The sequence below is a fragment of the Zonotrichia leucophrys genome, chromosome 1 (assembly GCF_028769735.1).
Source record: "Zonotrichia leucophrys gambelii isolate GWCS_2022_RI chromosome 1, RI_Zleu_2.0, whole genome shotgun sequence".
NCBI classification, from domain to species: domain Eukaryota; kingdom Metazoa; phylum Chordata; class Aves; order Passeriformes; family Passerellidae; genus Zonotrichia; species Zonotrichia leucophrys.
In genome coordinates, this window is record NC_088169.1 from 14,671,161 (window position 1) to 14,695,506 (window position 24,346).

The window sequence follows — 24,346 nt, forward strand, 5'->3', positions numbered from 1 at the left end:
TTTCTGGGCTAACCTAAGGCTTATTTACAGCGACATCAGCCATCAAGAGTGTACTCCCCCCAGTGCTTTTCTGTTCGGCACACTGCCCTGTGCCAGCTCTGGAGGCTTCACTGGGATTCTCATGCTGTTCTAATCACTGTGCCCTGTGCACAGGAGGAGGCAGCCAACAGCCCATGACGACACCTGCTTTTCTGGGGCCAGCAGCAGAAATGAGAATTAACTCTGCATCAGCTTGTATTGTGTTGTTTCAAAACCCCTACCTGGGATGCGTGAATAAAATTTCCACTTGGAGAGAAACAAAAAAAGTCTGCTATTACCCAGGAGTGTTATTTTGGGTCATGTGCGTTCTTATTGCTTGTAGGTGTCAGGATTAAGAACAGTTCCCAGATTCCATCTCTATCCAGTTCAGGTTGTTCCCAGGATTTACACTGCACTGGGTTGCTGCAGTTTGTATTCCCCTTGCTCTGTTCCCTCCCCACACATTAACCAATCACCAGGATTAATGCATTCCTGAAAGGTAAGGAGCAGAAGCCTGTCTCCTTGACAGCAGGGGACAAACACATAATAAATACATAAAAATAAACATAAATAGTTAGAGCCAGCAGCAGATTGTGTTGGCAGTAAAGTAGGGTTTGCTTAATGCTTTATGGAAATGAAAGCTCTATCTTCTGCCTTCACTGCCATCATTATGAGAACCCTTTTAATCTGCTCTCTGAACATGATTATCATTTCTATAAACATAAAATATGTTGCTTTAACTCTAAGTTCCCTCCCCCAGATTAATGTCATTGAAAGTAATAGCAATTAAAATAAGAGGCTGTCCAGGCAAGCACTGCAAGTGCAGATTCAGACAACAAAAGAGCAGAAGTTCAGCAGCTGGTATGACACAGGCAGGAATACCATTTCCAACAGCCTTTCTCAACATCAGTTGCTCTTCCCCGGCACCCAGCTGGTGATGAAAGTTAAATCACGTGTGACCATCCAGGGTAAAAAGCTTACTTTGAATAGGTCTTACAGGCCCTCTTATCCTGTGGGACTTGACAGAGGTGACTGATCTGAAACTGGCAGAGGCTCAGTGCAGCAATATAACATGGTGCATAAGTTATTGCAATATGGATTAGTGCTATATACAGATATAAAATGACTGAATGCCTGCAATTGTTGAGCTAGGAATAAAGCAAGTGGAATTTTGTGTGCTAAGTTTCATCTCACTGTCTAAAATTATGCATCCATGTAGTAGAGAAGCAAACCCTACATAATGGTGCTATTGTCCAATGAGTTACCAACTTGGGAATGTGCAAACCTGATCACAGTAACATCCAGCTGTCTTCTGTGCTAGATAAAATTATTTTCTGATCCCAGGTAGGCTCCTGAGGGACCAGTGGGAGCTTTTGACTTCTGTGAAGCAGAACATTTGGAAGCTGTGAATGAAAGTTCTATGGTTGTAGACATTGCAGCTAGCCTTGCTCTTAGTTTGTAAATGTCAGACCCAGTGCTCAGCTTCCCTGTGAGCTCTTCATGCTTCTCTGACAGCAGGAAAGGGGGCATTGCTGGTGGAACTGGCTGCTCCCCAGTTTCTGTGCCATGGCAAAGTGGAATCCTGCTGATCTGGGTGGGTCTGCAGGAGCAGTTCTCTAGGCCCCTATGAAAGCTAGGGAGTGTCATGGACACGTTGGAGAGGAAGGGGATAAGCTGGAATAAGCTGTCTGTCTATGCCTTTTAGGGCAGCTTCTCAACATGGTAAGAAACTGAACAGCTTCTGGAGTCTGGAGTAAAAGCAGCTGAGACCCAGGAGGCAAAGTGAGGAATTAAATGACCTTTTCTTGACTTTTTCTACACCTTCATTTCCAGTGACAACAGCTAACAATTGGCAGCAGTTTTAGTTACACTTTAAGGTTTTTATATGTTTACTTAGCAGCTCCACGGATTGTTTCAGATCAGATGTTGTTATTTTACACTTGTGGGATAAGATAGAGCTTATGGCAGAGATTATACTGAGTAACTAAACAGCCTTTCCCTTTTGCAGTCTTAGGGGCTTGCTCTGTGAACTGCTCTTTGAAGACAGATCATTCATTCCAGAAAATAGGCTACAGAAGTTTCCTCTTTTTTGATGGTCCAATCCAAAAAACTCTTGGTTAAGTAGCCAAATAATTTTTACAAAAGCCTTTGTTTATGTAAACAATAGGTGTTCAGACTACGTTTTCCATAATTCATGTCTGACATTTATCCTAAGTTAGTTGAAGGAACTGTGTCATGGTAAACAGTAACAAATAGGGCTGGCCTGTGAATGTCCTCAGGTGTAGGCTAGGACAAAGCCATAGGTGTAAGAGGAGAAATATATTCTCATCCTACCTTCAATTTTTTTCTGTTTTAGGGTACCACATTTTTAGTTCTGTTTTTGTTGTTGTTGTTTCTCTCCTCCACAGCCCAAAATCTGTAGACTTGCAATAAAGAAACTTTGACACAGGGACAAAGAAGTTTGCCTGTGCCTTTGCTAAAGCCACTGACAGCATGAACAAACCAGTGCAGGAACAAACCTCTTGAGGTGGGCTGTAGCAACTTTCTGCAGAGAGCAAGAAAGACTTGGTAACTACCTGGTCCTTTCTTTGCTCCAGGAATAGTGCAACTACATGCTGTCCCTTCCCTTGGGCAGATGGCGATTTGGATGGTAATCTTGCAGTGAGTCCCTCCTGCTCAGCTTGTTCATGCTGTAACTGGAAAGTATTTTCCATGCGCATGCACTGCACTGACTCCCAAATGTGTGGAAAGAAGGACTGCATCAAGATCAGATTTAAACTAAAAACTTAAAAATAGCACTGGGAGGATAAACCTGGAATAGCTCCCTCCGTCTACTGCGTACTCTGCTTAGCACTTCCTTTCACCCTGCAGCCCAGACCATCACTCCCATGTGGTGTCACCGTTGCCATAGCATATGTTAGTTGCTGGACTGGTGCCATTGGTTTTCAGTGAGGTAGCACATAGGTTTTGCTTATAACCCTTCTGATAAATTTCTGCATGTTTTTTTTGCTGTGACTCAGTTAATTGAATCCTTCTTATATGAGAAAAATGAAAAAATGCATGTGACGAAAGACCAAAATATCTAAATCTTGTGATGTCCTGCTGGTTAAAAATTATTAAAAATACTTAGTCATTAATACCCTGATTAAAAATACTTCAGACTTGGTGCTGTTGTTGTATGTGAGACAAAATGGCAAATAAAAATCTTTATTATCAGCAGATTTCATAAGGTCATCTTCATCTGAACAACAGCCACAAAGAATCAGCATATTAAAAACTACTATTAGTTCTTCACATACTGCTTTTAATCTTCATTTTACTCCTGATCTTATTCATGTCATGAACTGTGAGTTCATGCAAGGTGACAAACTGGGATCTTAAAAATGCACCATTTCTCTGGCGTTACACATACAAAAGTTTCATGAAGTTTACAATAGTCATAGCCAAAAAGCATTAGAAAAAAAAATCTCTTAATTTACTCTTGTTTTATTGTATTCAGAATTAAGCTATGTCAGGTATTTCTGCAAACGAACCGCATCCATTGCAGTTTCACTGAACTGAGAGAAAATTTGGAGTTTGTTTTTTTGTTTTTCCTCTATTTGTATTTTTTAAAAGCCTGTCAAGAAACATCAAGAGAGAGAAGAGAGGCAATCTTATATACAGGAAAGATTATTGCCACAACAGTAAATAAAGCTCCTCTTTTTTGGCTCAGTAACTTGAATGGCCTGAAGAGGACGGGTTGTAACTGTCCTGAAGCTCACTGAAAAGAACTTCATCTTCTTGGGGGTATTTATTAAACTGAAGATTCATCTCTCACAATGTACATTAATGTCTTGGCTTGAAAGACAGGTGTCTGCTAAGGAAGGCAAGGCCCTTCCTTGAAACGGAAAATGTAAACCCCCTCCCTCCAAATTATTATAATATTTAAATTAAGGGGCTCTCAGGCAAAGATACAGGAATAGGAATAGCAGTTCTTTACTAGGAAAATTTAAAAATACAAGTGCTATAGTACAAAAACAGAAAACAAAGCTCTTACAGAGCCAGAATACGACCTGACATCCTCTTGGTCAGGGGGTTGGTAGCAGTCCAATTGGAATGGTGGCTGCAGCCCTCCTGGAGTGACAGGTGTGGTTCTGCTGAAGCAGGGATCCTATAGAAGGGTATAATTTTCTTCTGAAGGTGTGGTGGTGATGTAGATGGGCCTGGTCTTCATCTGGGAATCCAGTGGAGAAGAAAGCTGCTCCTCTGGGAATCCAGTGGGAAAAGGCCGCTCTGATGTTCCAAATCTCAGATCATATCCAGGTAGGAATGCCTGGCTCCTCCCTCTGGGCAGACCTTCTCCCAGTGGGATGAAGTAATTTTATCAGTCATTCAGTGAGGCTCAATGGCCCATTAACAGAAGATATTTCCTGGAGAGAGGATTGGTTTGTGGAATAGATAAACTGCACAATTAACAGAAGATAATTGCCCCACTTCTAACAGGTGGCAAATAGAATACACACCCCCAGCTAAATCTTTCAACCTAAGACAGTGAGAAAGGTGAAATAATTATGCATAGAACTGAGGAAGAAGTAATTACTGATCATTTAATAGTGCACATGCTAGACAGAGCATGTGTCCTTCTAATCCTCAAGAGAGCTTTTAGCCTTGCTCAAATGAGGGAAAAGTACAGGACCTTGCCTGGTGGGTCAGTGTGCAGGGGGTCTGAAGATCTGACAGACTCTGAAAACTGCTACCTGTGGCCTATCTTGACACAGAAACTGAAACGAGTACACAGCACAGGTACTGAGTTGTCTCTTGTTCAGCTGATTTCTTTGATGTTTTATGACAGTTTTTAGTGCTGATGTGGTGAAACAACTTCAGAATGTATAAAACCATAGCAGCTGCTGCAGGAGAATGTATCTGGAAACAAAATATCCTTCTCTCTCTAATTTGACCGAATTTCTTCCCTTACAAAACAACAGCAGCACTGTCTCTATGAGCAGTTTTTTGTTAGGATAGGACTGGTCTGGAGTTTCAGAAGAGATGCCAGCCCAGCCATGTGGGAGAGAGGGCATACATGCTGAAACCAGATGTGATTTTCCTGAGATAGGAGAAAGCCAGCCACTGCCTGGTGATTTTTAATGGGATTAAAAGGTCTATAGGGCAGAAATGCCTATTGCCCAGTGTCAGGTTCTCCCCAGTATTATTGGCAGAAGAATATGGGACTGTAATATCTACTGTTGGGCCCCCAGTGCCAGAAGATGGCCTATGCAGAGGCAATCCATCTATCTGTCAGGTCTTGATATATTAAATGGAATAAAATCATATACATTTCTTGTTTATTAACATTATATATCAAAAATATATACAGTCATGCTTAATTTTTGGTTTTTGAAGCAGAAAATATATAAAACAACTTCAAACTTCTCCTGGGGTAAGAAAAGATAATATCAAGTACTTATAAGAAAATTAATTGTAATGAATATCCAATCAGAAAATGTCAAATTAACTTTTATTGTAAGACAGTATTTTAGTTTATAGGCAGAGTACTACAGAAGAAGTAAATAAAGAAAATAAGAAAAAATAAAGAAATAAAGAAATAAAGAAGTACCACAAGGATCCAAATGAAGAGACCCACCCTTTATGTTGCAGAAGAAAGATGCAAAGGACAAGTCTTCAGTCAGAGAGAGACAGAGGTGGCACAAAGGGTCAGCCTTAAGGGTGAGTGGGTGCTGGCAAGCCCAGCTAGCTGCAGAGTTACCTTAATACACAGCCTCCCTCAAATTCCTGGAACTGATTAGTTGCCAACTGCAAGGAAGGGAATGGAGGCAATTTTTGAGTGGCGTAATTTCTGTGATCTTCTCCTCCAGACTGGCATGCCCTTATGCTACATACAGAACTGCTGCTGAACCAGTCAATGCAATGACATCGCTCTCCACTGTCAGAAAGCCAAAGGAAATCTGCTCATGATTTCTCCACCTGTTCCACAGAGTCCTGCATAACAAGGCCAGGAGACAGGAGCCTCTCTGCGCTTGCAGGGACTGGCAATTCCTGCCCAAATCACAATTACTCCTTCTGAAACAGGCCCTAGCTTAACAGACGAGCAGGTTTATCGTGCCCAAAACTGGGAGAAACCTGCCCAAAGACACGTTCCCAGCAGAAAAAGCTGCCTGTTAAATTTCCGCCGCCTCCCCCGCGCCGCAAGCGCCGCCGCCCCCGCGCCCCTCGCCCCCGCCGCTGCGCCGGGGATGGCCGCGGATGAGGAGACACCTGGGTTTCCCTGGCAACAGGTGCCAGGCGGCCGGGGGAGCCGGGAGAGCCCGGGTTTCCCCGCTCGGCTCCGCGCCGCCGCCGGCCCCGGGCGCGCCTCGCCGCCTCGCTGGGCTGGGCTGGGCCGGGCTGGTCCGGCCGCCCCTGCCCCGCGGGGTCCCCAGGCCGGCCCCGCCGCCCCTGGCAGGAGCAGCCGGGGGAGCGGGCGAGCAGCGGCCCCGCCCGCAGCGGAAGGTAAGAGGGATGCTGCCCGTGGCGGGGTCGGGGCGATGCAGGGTCCCCGGGGCAGCCCTCGGGGTCAGGCACCGGGCCGTGCATGGCGCACCTGCTTCGGGGAGGGTGCAGCTCCTCAGCTCAGAGCTGAGCCCTGCTTCCCTGGGGCCGGGCCTCGCAGGCTTCCCCCTCACTGCCCTCCGCCTCCGCCACCCTGCCCGCCCGGGGCATCTCCTTTCCTAGCCTCTGCCACTGCGCTTGGCTTTGCCGACGGCCTCCGCTTGGCTTGGCTTGGCTTGGCTTGGCTTGGCTTGGCTGGACATCCCCACAACCTGTCCCAGACAGCCGCCCCTGCTTGTGCCCTCGGGGCCGCTTGGCTCTAGCCTAGGCCTGGGCCCACACAGGTGCCATCTGCCCTTCCATGCGCTTCAACCAGCCAAGGCTTGCCCGCTTCCCCCTTTATTTCTTCTTGTTTACATTTGTCCTTAGCGAAGGCTGGGCCTCGCTGGTGCCGTGTGCCCCCGGGCCGGCGGGGCAGTGGCGGTGCCGGGCCCGTGCGCTCCCTCCCGGCGCTCCGTGCAGGATCCCGGTACGTCGGGGCGGATTCTGCCGCCTGAGCTCTGCTGCCCGAGCAGGGCACGGACGCTCCCGGCTGGGCACGGCTTTCTGTGGCGAGGCCGTGCGGCTCGGGAGCCGAGCTGGCTCCTGCGTGGGCGGTGAGCTCATGTCTGTCTGTCTGTCTGCGCGTGGCCCGGAGGCAGAGAGGCCCGCGGGCCAAGGCTCCGCTCCCCCGGCGGCCTGCGGGCCCCTGCCCGAGGGGCATCCCCCGGTTTGCGCGCCGCTGGGTGCGGTCACACGGCCATGGGATGTACTGCAAGGCTTGCCACGTTGCGGCCAAGTAAATCCTTTCTTACTGCTTTATTTTCTTTCCTTGAAACTCAAACCTAAGGCACAGCGTTCTCTCAAAAGAGAACAGCTCATATCCTGGTACATATTTTAAAAAAAAATCCCAAACAGGACCTTTACAAATGCAAAAAACATTAAAAATAATCTTTAGGAAAAGTTCTTTAAAAAATTATCCCCAGTTAACATTTGCCTATTTGTTTTGTAATAGTAACACTTCAGTGGTGCTTTCTACTAAGGTTAGATGTCAGATGCTCTTCCCATAAAATTTACCAAGAGAATGGGGTTGGGTGGTAATCTCAGGCACTGATACAACAACAGTATCACAAGCAAAGGTACAAATTGACCTTGAATGTCAATTAACAGAAGGCTTTATCCATGATTTTTTATTGCACACAAGATTTCTGGGCCCCTGTGTCCCTGTGTTTCCTTTGTGTTGTGTTTGCAGAAGAAGAAGCACAAAGCTCCTTTTACGTTACTAAAACCAAAAGTTGTTTATAGTTTTGTGGCCAGTGTGATATTTCCTGATAATGTAAAAATTCAATTGAAAAAGGAAACAATGTGTTGCCTTGCATTGTTCCTCCAAATAACTTAGATGGAGATAACTTGATAAAAACATTTCTATCACACCCTCTGGTTAGTTAAGTGCAGCTATTATGGTTCCAAAAATAGATAGTCCCTGAAAGTGCCTGAAATCTGCAACATGGAGGTCATTTCTGCACAGAGCCTTTTCTGCCACAGCCATTCTGCCTTAAAATTGTCATGGACTTCTCCTCTGTCTATTTCTTTAATTCACTCATAGTTTTTCATTGTTCTATAAAATAGATGCATAAATGAAATCGAAGAGAGACAAGATTGTAGTCAGAAAGTAGCCAACAATAATTGTTTGATGCAATAAAAATAAAAGCATTTAGTGGTTTGAAATAAGGAAAATTATCACTTTGAAAATGGCGTTTGGCAAAACTCCATGACTAACTTTCTTTAAGAAATGTATCTACTAAATAGTGAATAACAAACCAATATCTCTATAAGCTATCCACAGAATTGCTTCTTTGTCTCATTTTTTCAATGACTTATAATGTTTTGGCTTTCCAGCATTATTGGTACTAAATCAGCTGGCTGACTGTGGGTACGTCTGTACAAAGGAGTTGCAAGAGTCGCACAAAGCCCAGTAGGAGTGTGCTGGGATGGGGGTTGGGAGATCAGGGCCATTTCCAGAAGGAGCAGGATGCTTTCCTTGTGCTTAGCCTCGGGCATGGACATGGCTTACTCCTTCCCTCAGTCAGAAAAGGAACGTCAGAGGCTTAAGCACACACCCGGATGGCTGCTAATGAGACTGTTCTGTCTCTTCATATATTTCAAAATCTACATGCCATATTTCAGTCTCTGGCCTTCTGGGCATTTGTGTCTAATTAGGCTGGAGGGCCTCCAGTTGAAGATTACCTATGCTGCTTGGTGCTCAATTTCTTTATATGACTTTGGCAATAAAGCAGATTACCGTGGGTTTATGTGCAAGCAAATTAGGGACAGATGTAAGCATTCTTCTAAGCCCTGTTCCTGTTTTCTTAGCACGAACTGAATTCCACCATCATCTGTTTCTTTCTACATAAAATTTGTAGTGTGCTGATTGTAGCATATTTATAACTGGGTGTTATGTACTCTGTAAAATGTGAGACTTTTAAATACTTCATTTTCTCTTGCCTTCTTTTTTTTCTCAAATGAAAAACAATACTGCTTCAAGAAAAGTTTCCCAGTTCCAGAGAGAAGTAATGAACAAGGGAAAAAGACTTTGGGCTGAGTAGAGCTATACATAGCACAAATAGCAACAAATGTTTTAAGTTTGTTTATGTTTTCATAACAGCCTAGAGTAGAATGGAGAAAACAAAACACATAGTACCTGGTGTTTAACAGTATGAAGTAATATTGCATTGTTTAGGACTGCTATTTACTGGTACTTAAAAAAAATTCCCAAAGTCCATGTGCATTATAGGAGAATTATGCAAAAACTGCTAAGGCTGTCTCCTTGGTATCACTGAATAAATAAACCATATTGAAAAGTTACAGAATCATAGAATGGTTTGGGTTGGAAGAGACCTTAAAGATCATCTCATTTCAAGCCCTTGTCAAGCAGGGAACCTTTCACTACACCAGGCTGCTCAGAGCCCCATTGAACCTGGCCTTGAACAGTTCCAGGGCTGGGTCATCCAAAGCTTCTCTGGGGAACCTGTGCAGTGCCTCACCACCCTCACACTAAAGATTTTTTTCTTAAGAACTGATCTAAACCTGCCCTCTTTGAACTTAAAAGAGTGGTTTAAAGTCATTCCTGCTTGTCCTATCACTACAAGCCGTTGTAAAAATTCCCTCTCCAGCTCTGCTGTAGCCCCTTTAGTTACTGGAACCCCAACTCTCTCAGCCTGTCTTCATAGGAGAAATGTTCCAGGCTTCTCTGTGGCCTTCCTCTGGACTTGCTCCAAAAGGTCCCTGTTCCTCCTGTGCTGGATACAGTGCTCCAGGTGGGGTCACATGAGAGCAAAGTAGAGGGGCAGAAAAATCCTCTTTCTAGGTGCTAGATCCACTCTTAGGATGGATCCCTGGTTTTGTTAAGCCAAAACCTGAAGTGAAATCTCAATCCCAGTGAGCTAAATGACAAGATTTACTGAACAATTGTCTCATCTTACATGTCAGGAGAGCTGGGTATGTATTCAAAGGTGGTTGCCACCTTAAAAGAACCTTAAAACATTTAGAAATACATGTTAAAATGAAGTCTAAAACCCATCAGATTCTTTAAAAGTTAAGTTTTGGAATTAGAAACACTGTGTTTGAAAACAAAATTCATTATGACCTCATTAGGAAGACTTAAGAATAACTGTCACCTGATACCCAAACTCTTGCTTAATATAAATCTTAGGGATTTTACCTCAAATTCCCCTGCGACAGCTCTGCAGAAATGTTTTGGCACTGAGATGGTGAGAAACAGTGCACCATGAAAAGTGAATGGCTTCTGCCTGTCAGGCTCCCAGATTTTTCCCTGTGATTGTGCAGTTTGATAAAGTAATTTTTTTGTTTTTGAAGAAAAAGAATTACAGAAGAAACACTGATACATAATCCTTGGATTTAAATTGTATTATTGAAGTAGTTCTGCATTTGAGAATGCTCTAAAAAAAAACCAACACTTTGTGTTTATAGGATTTGGAGTCCTGGTAAACTCATTATTCCTAATATTGCATATGTTATGAAAAAGAAAAAAGGTTGCCTGAGTGTCAAATAATGACAGATGTTTTCATCACCAGAAATACTGAACAGCCACCCTTTTGTGGGCAACTTTTATAATAAAGGATTTTTTTTCTTTATGAATAGTTGAAACAACTGGGACAGGCAATCACACCTGAAATGTCTCTGCTTTCATTTCTGGAATACAGAGGAGTAAGAGGTGAGGAGGCATTGCCTGGTGGCAGGAGTTGAATGCTTGGGAATGGGTGTGGTGGAATCCCTGCCCTCTCCCTCCCCAAACCCTGCTGAGGGACAGCCTTGCAGTGCCTTTGGAGTCTGTTTCTGGACCTTGTGCTGGCATCCTCTATCTACAAAGGAATACAACAGCACACTTCTATTTATCATAGTCATTCATTTTCATAGAGAGCAAGGTGACTGATCAATAGTGGAATGTGCCTTCAGAAGAAGCTGAGCTATTTTTCATGGGAAAACTATCACTTTACAACCTCTTTTTCATACTGTAATGCTCCAGAGATGAACAAAAATCTGCAAACACTAACCTTGAAAAGAAAACATGTTTGGGCCTGATGAAGGAAATGCAGGTAATCTTGTTAGAGAGCAATCTGAAAAGATCTCAGAAACTGCAAACCTAAGTTTAGTTGGTGTTGGCCAAAATAGTTTTCTAGTGAAGGGCTTCATAATTATTTTGTATATCAGATATGTGTTTCAAATGTAAAGAGAGGTTAAATGCCTTAATGACTTAGGAAGGCAATAGCCTCATTTATCAAAAAGATAAGAGGAACCCAGATGACAGAATTATCAATATTCTGCAGGGAAAGAAAGCATATGGTAGAATTAAGAAATGTACTGCAATTGGTTAGGGGCTTTGCCTTTTGGTGTCAGGACACCAACCTGAATTCTGAAAAATCATTTGGGGAAAATATATTCTTACAGACCTTGTCTGGACTTTATGTGGTGGTGCAAATAAAATGTGGGTGGCATTTTGGGACCTTTTTTTTTTTTTGTGTGTGTGTGTATAAAATTGGAGTAAGACTTTGTGTATTGGATCATTCTACTTTTTATTTTTTCAACAAATTCTGAAGTCATTGTAGCTGCAGCTTGGCTATAATGTTCTTCCTTGATTGGAAACTGGCCAAGGGGGTGGTTGGCAAGCCTGTTTTTTGGAAGTCTGGACATCTTGCTGCATTGGGCCCTCTGCAGTATTAATAAACCATGAATAAACTTCCTGGCATTTCTTTAACAACATTATGGTTAAAGAGCAATCTGTTTAAGCTTTCAGAGAATAGCTATTGCAGAAGAACAGAAAACACAGTCCATTGACATCTAGAAAATTACTTTTTTCTTTCTAAAGTAAAAAGGCTTTTTTTGATCTTTGCACAGCAGAAAGAATAGTCCTGGGGCATGGTATAAATACTAAACTACCATTAATAAATACAGTCTTTCTACCATAAAGCCTTGCACTGATAAAGGATCTTTTCCTCACTTGCTCTGCATATAATTCCCATTGAATTTTGTGTCCTGTTCTTGAATTTGTGTTTTGGTATCTGATCTTGGAAATGCTGTTCAAGTTGCTGTCTAGTTTGTATCTCAGCTGGCCAGAGCCAAGTAAATATCCCTAAATCCAACGGAGATGTCTTTAACTTTCCCTGGATGGGAGGCTGCAGGCAGAATTGCTCTGCTTTGCATCAGAGGGACATTACAAAGCCAGTTCTGAGGAAACTTGTGGTTCAGGCTGCTGCAGGGTGAGCCTGGAGCCATCTGGTCTGTGCTGCTGCTCCTCAAGGGGCTGAGTGGGGTGGCCTGCAAGGAGCCCCCATCTGTGCCATGAGCCAGCAGCCTCTCTTGGGTGATTTTTTCTGCAGCAGAGAACAGAGCTCAGGGGGACTCACACAAGGATTTTCTGTGACAGAGAGGTTCTGTACTGAGTGTCATGGTAGCTGTAGTCAGAAGTGCCACAGCTTTTCCTCTCCTACAATGCTTCTCTACGTGGCATGCAAATCACTAATAAGTAGCCATTTAGGCATAAGTGATCATGATTTTGTTCAATTTTCCTATAATAAATATATTTAAGTCCCTGTTCTCACTGGTTTATGAAAGTGACCAGTTTTATAGTACTGAAAATGAGTTTCAAGACAAATAAAAACGATGAAACAGCTTTTTCCTGTCTAAGAATGTTAGACTTGATGACCAAAAAGACAAAGGAAACCCAACAAAGAAAAATTATTGCTGTGGAAATCCCCAAGTGAGACAGTAGGAGTATGAATCTTATATAAAATAAAAGTTAAGTACTTTAAGAAATTGATAAAGGCACACAGAAATCTCAGTGGTGAATGGAATAATGGATGAAATACCTTTTTCTTGCCTTTCTTTTTTTATTTTAAAGAAGCCTACTAAGAACAAAAGGAGTCTGAAAAAAGAGTGGGCTGTTGTTGGTTGAAAAATGTCTATTAGAATTAGGGAAAGTATTCATTGAATCACCTTTTCTTCAGGTGTCAGTAGAGGATAAAGTACTGAGACTGTATCTCTGCTGGTGGTGATGGTAAAGCACAAAACAGCCTCCTCCATCTCTGCTGTGGGAGCTGCTCTTGTGCTACTGTTTGGCTTATTTAAACATCTAGACCTGACAACTAATACCCACAAGTTTTTACAGAATTCACTGTAGAGTTCTTTGGGTTATGAAGCCTGAATTTTTCAGTATGCTTTGAAACATGGAAAAATTACAGTGAACTTGGAAATTTGTCACCAATGCTTTCAAGAGGAATCTTCTGGATAATTGGAAGCCTATCAATTTGGCTCTGGTCCTGGAAAAAATGAAAGAAATTCTCTCACTGGGCTACATTTAAGCTTCCTATCATTCATTAAGTCTAGTCACCCGTGATTTTTGGAAAATAGATTTTATCAACCTACCTTTTTATTCCTTTCTTTATTCTCTTTTTTGAGAGATAACAAAAACAGTTCGATCAATGCCATTGCGTTGAAGTAATATATAATATGCTTCTGTGAGGCATGATTTTTTGATCAAGTGACTAGACTGAAATGAAATCAATTTGATGCTTCTTAAATGGACTAAAAGCTGGCAGACAGGCTATGAAACATGACTGTAAATGGGTAATCCTCACTGAGTGTGTACCTTTCTGTAGGATCCTATAAGAACTGTTTATTAGCAGTGACTACCACTTTATTGATGACCTCGATGGTAACAATATCAGTTTTCCACAGTAAATCTAAGAGAGAGGAAAGCTATCTGATGCAAAGGGGTCTGATGGTGTTAATAAAGTGGGTGCAAGCTGTAGTGTACCCTGAGTGAGGTTTTAGTGAGCTGCTGTGGCTCTTAGAGATGTAATGACAGTACTAAGGATAGAGAAGTATTTTGCACATGTACATTATATTGCTGTTAAGAGGGAGAAAAGGGGTTAGATAATGTCATGACAGTAAAGGATTAGAAAAAATGGAACCCAAGTTCACTATCTGCTTGATTCACCAAAGAGAGCTGGCCCAGTTTTGCTTGCTCTGTTTTTGTACCTGTTCTGGTTCATCACAGGGGAAGGAATTCTTCACTGTAGCCAATGCCAGCATGATGAAATGCACTGTCTAGAAGGTGAAACTGAGCAAGCAAGGTTTGTCTTTGTAACAGTGAGGTAAACTCACCACTGGAATATTAGTAACAGTACAAACATGATGCAAAAATAAATCCCAGTAAAAAAGGTCTGTGATTTTTGAAGACTTGTATTTTTCAGATTTGAACTCTTAGAGACTCCTGTCATATAAAAAACATTGCTTCAGTTCAGGGTGGTTTTTTGTGCAATTTATGACCATTTCCAAGAGGACCTCTATTTGTTTAGAGAACTTTGGAGCTTTTTTCAGGCCTCTGAATATTGATAAAACTTAATGCAGTCTTTTGCTCTACTCAGATATTATATCAAAGAATTGGTTTTATGTTCAAGTTTTTGCTGGCAGGTATGAAAGCAGGGAAGGTCGTGTGCTTTAGAACTTAAGGGATGTCAGTGCTCCCCTCTCCTGTTGCTCTCTTACCATGTTTCTTGAGCCTTCCTAAATACAGAGACAAAGAGACCAGGAATCTGACTTCTTATTCCTTCTGTTCTCTATTTTTTGGCCTGTAACCAGAGCAGATGAATGTAGTGCCCAACTGAGGCAAGTTTTCTGAATTGACTAAATGCAGTAAGGGACAAAGATGAAATTTTTATGTTGGGCTAGGGGAGATTCTGCATTCTGCTTGACAGAGGTTGTATGAAAACCTTAGTAGAGATTTTTCCTGTGACTGTGTTTATATTGCTTACCTATGAAAGAATTTTGTGGCTCTCTTCAGAGCTGTGATTGTTTAAGATTATATTGAAATGTCTTAATGTTGAAATGTTTGGTGACAGAAAGAAAAACCAATTTCAGAGTTACAACTTGGATATCATGATGAGCCCAAGGGATCTTAATGAGGTTCTGCTCCCATCCTCAAGAACTAGAATTTAGAAGTCAGATCTTTAGAAAGTCCATTGCATTTAGCTATAGCTGTATCTGTTCAGTTTTTGTTAATGCTGTTCACTACTGACAGAGCTGAGAGTAATGCATGAAAATGTTTTGTGTTTAGAACACTTAATGTTCACCTGGATGTTTTTCACCTTTTTGCTAAAGCAGTGGAAAATGCTCTTCAGTTGAATCCAGGTATTTCACATACAGTTAGTACAGTTAGTAATTGTACGTGCCATTTCTCTCCCACTTTGTCCCACTGGAACGATTTATCCTTCCATCCTACTAAAACTGAAAATAATGAAGCTGGCTTGCTTTGCAGAGGACTTTGAAATTACATGCCCAGATTACCTAGAAACAGAGCCAGGGGTAGTATCAATGAGTCTCAAGCTGCTCTTTTATCCACTGGACCGTGCTGATGACACCACTAAATACAAAATTTGATAAGTACCCAAGAGCAAATGCATAACCAAATTTCAGGTGTTGGTCTCAGTGAGAATCTTTTTTATACTGTGATGATAAATTCTTTTTCAAATAGTTGGGTTTTTTTAATTTACAGAAATCAAAACAGAAAGTGTGTCCCTCCATGTTTGTCCTCAAGAACAAATTTACACTTTTTTCCCTGTGGCCATAAAAATACATCCTTCCCCACCCTATCCCTGTTTCAGTTACTGCATTGAAATCCTAGTCTGTGTTTATGTTCAATTCCTGTTTCAGTTTACCAGTGCCAGCAGCCTACAACATGCACAGTCCATATTCTCCAGCAGTTGCAGCAACACTTACACATTGGAACTGTTTGTAACATTGGTAGAACTCTCTCTTTCTCCTCTATGAAGTGATGCCTTAAAATATCCTTTCTCCCCAGTTTTTGCCCCAAATTGAATTTCTTATGAGAACTGATAATTTGCCATTAGGTTTAAAAAGAAGATCCAGTTGCTTTCTTTTGCTCCCCCCAGTTTGTGCTGAGCTGTGCCCTGCTGTTTTACAGCTGGAGTGAAGGTGTCTGATAAAGGACTGTGCTGTTCAGCTGGAGCTTAGTGTAATGTTCTCTTGGTCTTGTGGCTTGGGTCTTTTAGTGTTACAGTCTACAACTTATTATCTTATCTCATTTTTCTGGCAAGATAGTCTTCTGTATCTTGCGAGGAGAGCGAACTTGGCTGTGGCTGTCTCATGTGTAGCCAGGACTATCAGTGTCCTTACTGAGAAGACAAGAGTGCTGCTGCTCTGTGTGTCTGCATTCCAGTGACCTGCCCACCAGCAGGCATTGCGCACTTACCTGGGAGAACTGTTCACCTGTCTGATACCTCTGCTCAGAACACTTGATTATTAAATCATCTGTATGAAAGATACTGACTAACCTTGATGGAAGAGAAATATATACTGATGTCGTAGGCATACATACCAAGAGCAATACTGGTTAGGAGCTTTCTGGTTGCAACCTAGCACCCAGCCTTAGGGGCACAAGTATTTTCTATGAGCAGTAGCTATTTATGGATGATTCCTAAGCACAAGAACTGAATGGATTAGCAAGATGTATGGCATGTGATTCTTTGCTCTTTCCACAAACATCAGGGTCACAGCTAGGAAGAATTGCAATGAGGTCATAAAAATATTCTTTTTTTTTCCCCAAGCTTTAAAGATCAGCGCTGTTTGTCATGGAGCAAAATGGCATGGAAGTTGAACTTCTGTTCCCACAATTGTATGTGAGAAGTGCTCATGAATCTTGACAGACTTACGAGTGATTGTAAGCAGCTGAGTGAAAACAATAGGCCTGTGCATGCCATGGGACATGGGTGGGCCCCAGCACCGTGGGTGTATCTGTGCTGGGCAAGGCTTGTGTGTCAGGTACAGAATGCCAGGGCAGAACCTCGGGAGCTGGGGCACTCTGCAGCATGCTGGAGCTTCAATCCCAGCTGTTCCTCAGCTGCTCAAACACACTGTTTGAAGAAATGGATCAAATAAAGTGCATTTTGTGTGCTTTTTTATTTAAAGAGGCTGAACAGTGTCTTCCTTGGTTGCAAATTCACATCTGAAAATGTGTTGTCATAGCTTTAACCCCAACCCACTCAGTTTGGAGAGGCACATGTGGCCAGCTCAAGGCTACTTTACAGAGAGTGGGTCCGTGTGTGTTCATGTATATGTTTATAGCTAAATGTTGTATTAACATGAATACAATTAACTAAGGAAAATATAATTCCTGGAGAGGTTGTCTTGGACTGAAAGTCTTCCATGGGCAGAAAAGCTTACAGAGTCAAAGAATTACAAAGAATTTTCCTGATGCCAAAACCTTATTTCTTAAGATATGAAGGGAAGGTACAGAGAGGAAGAAGAAGAACATAAAAAAGTGCAATAGTGACATTGTTGATGGTGGTATTTGAGGATAGACCACCTCAGGATAATGGGAATAATGATATGGCAGAAAATTTTCCATCTGTAACTAAAAATCTACTGCTGTTTTGTGGTTCCATGTAACTGAATCAAAATCAGTAAAACATTTTTCTTCTTTTTTTTTTTTTTAATGCAATTGCCTCTGGGTGGAAAATGTTTCCTAATGTCTCCTAAATTCTTTAAGTGGTGTTTCTGTGAGTATATGAAGATTTATTCTGCATCAAGGAATACTGCACTCTGAAATCTGTTTTGGAATCATGTTCTCTGATAAATATAGGCCATGAGAAGCTAAATAGTTACTTTGAAAAGGCTTTACATTTAAAGGTTATTATGATATTAAATTACATATGGATGTTTTTAAGGAAATACTGTGTTGATCTGAAGATAATTGAGAAGATATTGGTTCAGTAAAAAACCCTTGCTGGAAATATATTAGTTAGGGCTAAAAAGCTGTTTATATACAAAGCCTTTCATATCCCTCATATATTAAATGCAATGTACTCTGTCTATAAAGATCTTCTGTGGTTTACTATTTGATCTCACCACCATGTAATAAAAAGTTCTGCTGAGATGAAATTCTGTATAATTGAAAGCCCAAATGAAGAAGATGCCTAGTAGGAAAGGAATAAAATGCACAAGCTATAAGTAAGTGGACATGCTCAAGTTAGTATATGAGGTACTTTTTATTTCTATAACCTGGGATGCTAATTCCAAAGGAAAAACTACAAAAATATGGAAAGGAATTACAACCACTGTCACACTCAAAGGGTCTGTGTGACAATAGGCAGATGAAAGAAGAAATGAGATCACAAAAGTGGCATGTTTGCAAGGAAAAAAGAGAGGCCTTTACCAGACTACAAATAAAAGCAAAATGTGTTGAAGAGTTACTGGCCTTTATAAACTAGGTACTTTAAACAGTGAAGGGAATTTCATAGTTCAGCAGTCCTGCACAGGTGGGAAAGGTTGTATCCTATTTATTGCATTTTAATTTCTGTATCAGTTGAGGTATGTAATTTTCAGAAAAAGCGATTTAATGTGATTATCTGGTAATTCAGAGATCCCATTATGATGTTTAATTTGCAGATGTTCATGACCTAGAACATTTCACTAGGCAGCTGATGGTGTGAGGCAGAGCCGGAGCTGTGGCTGCAGCCTCCTGCTGAGCAGGGAGTGTGTTGGTAGATTCAGCTGCAAAGGTGTAAGGCAGGGCTGGAAGCTGGGCTCCTGCTACATCAGCGTGGGATGAAATCAATGTGTGGGATTGTCATCGTCCCTGTTCTTCCTGGAGATACACATGGCAAGGATGTGATGAGTGAATTGTTAAACTGGAGCTGCACAGTGCTACCCAGGGACATAATGCTTTGTATCCTCAGGTCTCCAGGGGGAACTACAAGACAGCAGGATTAACTACCAGAGTGGATTTTCTCTGTAGACAGAAACTCTTTTCTACATGATTGGAATAGATAATTGATGGAGGATCAGATCATGCAGACTTCTGAAGCAGATTAGTTTTTCACTTTTCTTTTTCTCATTATAGCCTTTGTCATTAAAATGGATATACTTTATGCCATTTTCTGGTCTCCTTACAGTCATAATACTGGAAATGGTATCACTTTTGTTTTTTTCAATTTTTACATTCCTGAGGGCCAACATAATTATTTTCTCATAATATATTCTGCTTCTGCATCCTTATAAAAAAGAAGTAGCATAAGGTGGAGTTTATGAAGAAATTAAATTATTTCCTGACACTCTAAATAAGTATTTAATTGTCTTAGGATGATATTTTCATTAGGACCTAGCTTAAGTATCTGGTTGAACATAGGAAAAGGTGGTGATCATGACTTTCATGTCATAGACAGTAAGAAGGAAAAGAGCTGTGTTCCTCTAGTCTGACTTTCAGCATGAAAGAGATCCAGGGATTCTTGCATCTGACTCTGTATTGCTAGAAAGTCATCTAGCTTTGATCTGCCAGGGCAAATGATGGAGGATCTAATACAAGCTTTTGCAGAGCAATTTTGGAGGACTACTTATTCGAGAGAAAAGCAATGAAATTGAAAATAACTGAAATAACTTTCTATTTGTGACATGAATTGCCTGTCACAGGCACGCAACCTTAAAAAAAAGTCTTAAAAATTTAAAGTCTTGAGAAAGAGATAGTAGCTTCAAAGAAGAGTAAATACACAGATGTTGTTTGGCTTCTGCTGTATGGGAATTCTCATTTCATAAGCTCTTATTGTTCAAAACATGTGCCTTATTTCTAGACTTAAACTATCCAGTTTTAATCTCTATACTCTGCTTTTTTTACAATAGTTTTGTCTTTTATATTAGTTGTTCAACATCAAAATAATGAGCAAGGATGTCTAATTTTGGTGTATGTGTGGCTTATAGGAGGTGCAGATTTTGGTTCACTTAGGTCATTCAGAGCCTTCAGTTTGTACCCCAGGCAGGGTCAGGGGATCAAAACCCACACAGAATTCTTAATTGTCTGTACTTGCTAAAGAATATTAATAGGATAAACTTGTACACCAAAGATCAGCAACAGTTCCTTCTCTTCTGTACCCCAGATTCCTGATGTGAGCAAATGCCCTTGAAACAAAGTGAGACTGACAAATACAGCAGTAGGTATTGTGTGTTGGTATGTATGTTCCTGGTGCTTACTGGTATCCTGTTAATCAGATATTGCTGAGTTATATAATATCTATATATAATACATCTTCCATTTTTTTTCCAATAATATTTTCTGGACACCTATGGTGATGTTACTTTTTGACATCAGTCGTGTAACAAACTGGCTTCTGCTTTCAATTTCATGCCCATTAAAAATGGCTTAAAATGGGCTGCCCCCTTTTGGGGATAATCAGACTTTGGTTTAGTGATTTCATCCCACAGAGAAATACCAATAAACTGGAGAATCCTGAGCAGAGCAAGCCACTGCAGTGCAGAACATAATTCATAGAAAGCATTTGACAATAGCATTTTTGATGATTCATTCTCCTGACTCAGATGGAAGAAAGAACCAGGCATGGAAACAGTGTGCATTTGCAATAAAAGAATGAAGGATTGCGGGGGCACACTTGTTGTGATGACCCTGGAAACAATAGCAGGTTATTCTGGTGTCCATTCTGGGCCAGGCTGAGATGGGTCAGGGGGAGAGAGAGAGACAGCACAGTCAGTGAATTTATGAATGCAATATAAATTGTTGAAGGATGTGGGGAAAATGTCTAGCCAAGTATAGCTGATGACTTTTCTTATAAGTTTGTCTGGTAAAGATAATTTCACATGCTGTAGGGCATGCAGCATTGTGTGACATCCTAATTTTTTCATAAATTGTTCTGTGAGATGGGGGCAGCTCTGCACAAGATTGTTTTTATAGTGTTGTGCCGTGTGTTTGCATTACCCTGTGACTAACTAGCAGTGAGGTCTGCTTGAAGCTTTACGCACTGCTGAGCTGCAATGAAATCTCTCCACCCCATGAGCACTCTAGTATCTGGCATTGTGGTTGTTTTAATGGGATAATTTTTCCTTGTGCAGGGACTCCAGTTTGGGCTTCCCTTGTCTGGCTGCATCTGTTATGAATCGTGTTGGATTTGAGTAGGTTGGTGGTGCCTCCCCTTTGTTGTATTTAGCTGGGAACAGCCTGCACATTTAAAAGCATGGGGACAAAAGTTCCAGTGTGCAGAAAATCTTGATTTTCAAGGAATTTATTATAAAATGAAAAACATAGAATTAGTGTAGCTCTTGGTAACTGGATTAAAACTAACCACCTTCAGAAGAATTGCTATGCAGTGCAATCTTCCCAAAGAGGCCCCTAGTTTGAATGTTTTTGATTTGAATTGGGCTGAGAGGGAAAAAATTGCACTGTGCCTGGTTTTGCAAATCTCACATCATGCGTAGTCCCGTCAAATGTGCCTGACAGCCCTCTCTATAAACTGCAAGTACATCTTCAGTGACATGCAGAGTTGGAGGCTCTAAGTACCCCAGAAAGAGAAGGATGCCTTTGCAGTTCAGTCAGAAGGCTTTTTGCTGTTTGTTGCTTGCTGCTGAGAAGACCTTCAGTAAGGGGATAACCAAGAGTGAGATGCACAAGTGTTTCAAGGCTTGGGCACAGCACAAGAGGGACTGTGTGAGACATTTTCCACTGAGCCCTAGCTTTGCTGCACTCTTGGTGCTGCTGTGGATGTGGCTCCAGGTGGTTCCTGTGTGTGCTTGGCTACATGTCGGGGCCACCTGTAGCTTGACTGTGCTGTGGGTGCCCACCAGCTCTGGCCAAGTGACCTGGTGACACGATGGCAGGTGTCCAGCCCTGCCCCTGGAAGGAGGTGGGGGTTTGCTTGGCCTGGTACAACAAGCAGCAGTGCTGTGGGCAGACTCTTCATGTGGAGTGCAAGGTACTGATGCTTTTTTCTGGCTGATGCCTCTTTACACTGGCCTTCAGAGGATGGTTCAGGTTTATTTTTGACCAGTGAAGCACAGAAACCCAGGCAGAGGGAAGGAAGATGGGCTGATACAGATGCCTTCCCATTTTCAATTTTGTTGTTTTCACTGCTGCCTCCATGCATTTATGCCTACTGACATCACAAATGCCTGGCAGTCTGTAAGCTTTACATCGTCTTTCTTTCAAACTTGGCTTAACCTGTCTGGGGAGTCTTCCGCAGGACTATATGAGTCACAAAAAGTAGCAATATGCTAAGTTAAATACAGTAAATGATTTATCTCCTCTCCCCCTGGTTTGTGTTTTGAAATGTACGCTGCGCGGTTTGATAGCTTCCTACCACTGCTGCCAGGCCACCTGTCCTGCACCCTGTCCAAGTCTTTGTCTCCAAAAATACCACTGCAGCTCAGACAAACAGCCTGGCAGCCATGCCAGGGAAGACCTTTAAAATGATGAGCTCGTATCGCCACAGTGGGAGAGAAAGGTACATTACACATCTGACCCAACACTCAGAACTGCAGAGCCGTGTCTAAAATGCATGTGGAGAGCTGGTCAGCCTCTGGAAACTGGCAGTGTATGGCATCACAGTGGTTAGCATAGTGCTGCTGCTGTCGGTGATATAGGCTGATTTTTTTGTCTGATTTTTTTTTTGTTTTAATTTGTTCTTTTTTAATTTTTTTTTTTACATTAGTGACTCACATGATTGGAATTGGTGAATTAGTCCTGTATCCCTTACCACAAACCCTGGAGTGAGTCCACAGAAGGGCAACAAAGCTGGTGAAAGGGAAGGAGTGCAAGTCCTATGAGGAGCTGCAGGGGCAGCTGGGGTTGTTTGGCCTGAGAAAAGGAGGCTCAGGGGAGAGACCTTATTGCCCTCAGGCAGGTGGGGCTTGGTCTCTTCTAGTAAAATGTAACAGGATGAGACAAAGTGGCTTTAAGTTGCACCAGGGGTGGTTTAGCTTAGAGATTAGGAAAAGTTTTTTTCAGAGACAGGCTTATAAAATATTGAAAAAGGCAGCCAGAGAGGTGGGTGAGTCACCATCCCTGGAAGTGCTCAAATAACATGAAGCTGTGTCACATGAGGACATGGTTTAATGGTGAAGATGGTGGTCGTGCTAGATCGATGGTTGGAATTGATCTTAAAGGTCTTTCCCAACCATAACAATTCTATGATTCTGTGAAAACCAGTGCTTTTTCTCTGTGCACCCTTTATTTTGCCTTTTAGGGAAGATACTGGGTACAGGTGATGCCATGTGGTGGCTGTGGACAGACACTTGAGTTTTCAAATAAGTTAAATGTAAACAGATGATGAAGTGAATATCCCACTGAGATTTAGGTCTCCCAAAAGCAGTAGGGTTGCCTCTATGCTCATGTTTGGTTTTTGTAGCCTTGACCCACGTGTTTCCACACCCACGGTAGCTGGCAGCCGCTGAGAGAGTGGCCGCACCTCACTGCACAGGAGTCAGTGCTGAGCCCTGGGGTGCCATGCTGGCCCATGTGAGCTGACACAGCAGCCTCTGGGTCAGCTCTGGGCACTCAGCTTGGGCTGGGCATCAAAGAGAGCAAGAGAATGGAGTTGCAGCCACTTAGGCTTTATTCACTGTATAGATGGATGTAACTGAACTTTTTCTGCAGAGCAGCGGGGTGAAAAACCCAAGTGGGATGCAGCTCCTGCCAAGCAGCCTTGTCCCTGGCTGCTGCATCTTCTGGTGTGCAATGGAGGGACTTCAAGTATGGTTCCTCCTCACTGCTGAGCTCTGCAGCAGGCACTTCTTTGCACACCTTTATGATGGGCTGTCCAACATCCTCTGGGTCAAGGCCAGGACTGATTGTGAGAGAGACGTGGTGGAGCTGGTGAGAGCACAGCGTTCAGGGGACGTGAGGGAGGCAAAGCACCTCAAGTGTCTGCCTACGTGCAGATGGAACAGGGAAGTACGTCTGTTACAACAAAAGGTCTGGGTTGCTTGTTTGGTTTTAAGAAACTTTCCATCCTCCCATTGAAAGAAGCCCTTGGGGTGAAAGGAGTGCAGTTGTGAGCTTAATATTGTTGGCGTGTTTTACTAAGGTTACATAATTGCTGTTTTCCTGGGAAATGAAATCATGAAAGTGAAAAAACTAAATTCACCAGAGCATAAGCAGGCACAACTTTGATTTCAGGCACCTGTCTGTGCCAGTATTTAATTTGGCACAGGAAATGTAGCATCAAAATGAATATGAACAAGTAGCACAGAAATAATGGTACAACTGGCATTCAGACACTGAGATGTGAGAACAAACACATTCCTCCCCAGCATGGGAAACTTTACAGTACATAGTGTGTGTGGGGGATGAGGCCAATGACAGAAGCAGGCAAGGAGACTCCTGTGCAGCAGGAATGGTGAGGAGGTTGGAAAATGCACTTACAGAATTCCAATGAACCCTATCTTAAAT

The 24,346-nt window shown here is 42.2% G+C and overlaps 1 long non-coding RNA gene across 7 annotated transcripts in view; it reads left to right on the forward strand.

The window, feature by feature from the left end:
- Positions 1 to 6,284: 6,284 nt before the first annotated feature.
- LOC135445204 (uncharacterized) overlaps positions 6,285 to 24,346 on the forward strand; it is a 305,400-nt gene continuing 287,338 nt past the window's right edge. For all 7 annotated transcript variants that reach the window (XR_010439482.1, XR_010439483.1, XR_010439477.1 and 4 more), the window contains exon 1: positions 6,285 to 6,504. This is a non-coding gene — a long non-coding RNA (uncharacterized LOC135445204). The remainder of the gene's footprint in view (positions 6,505 to 24,346) is intronic.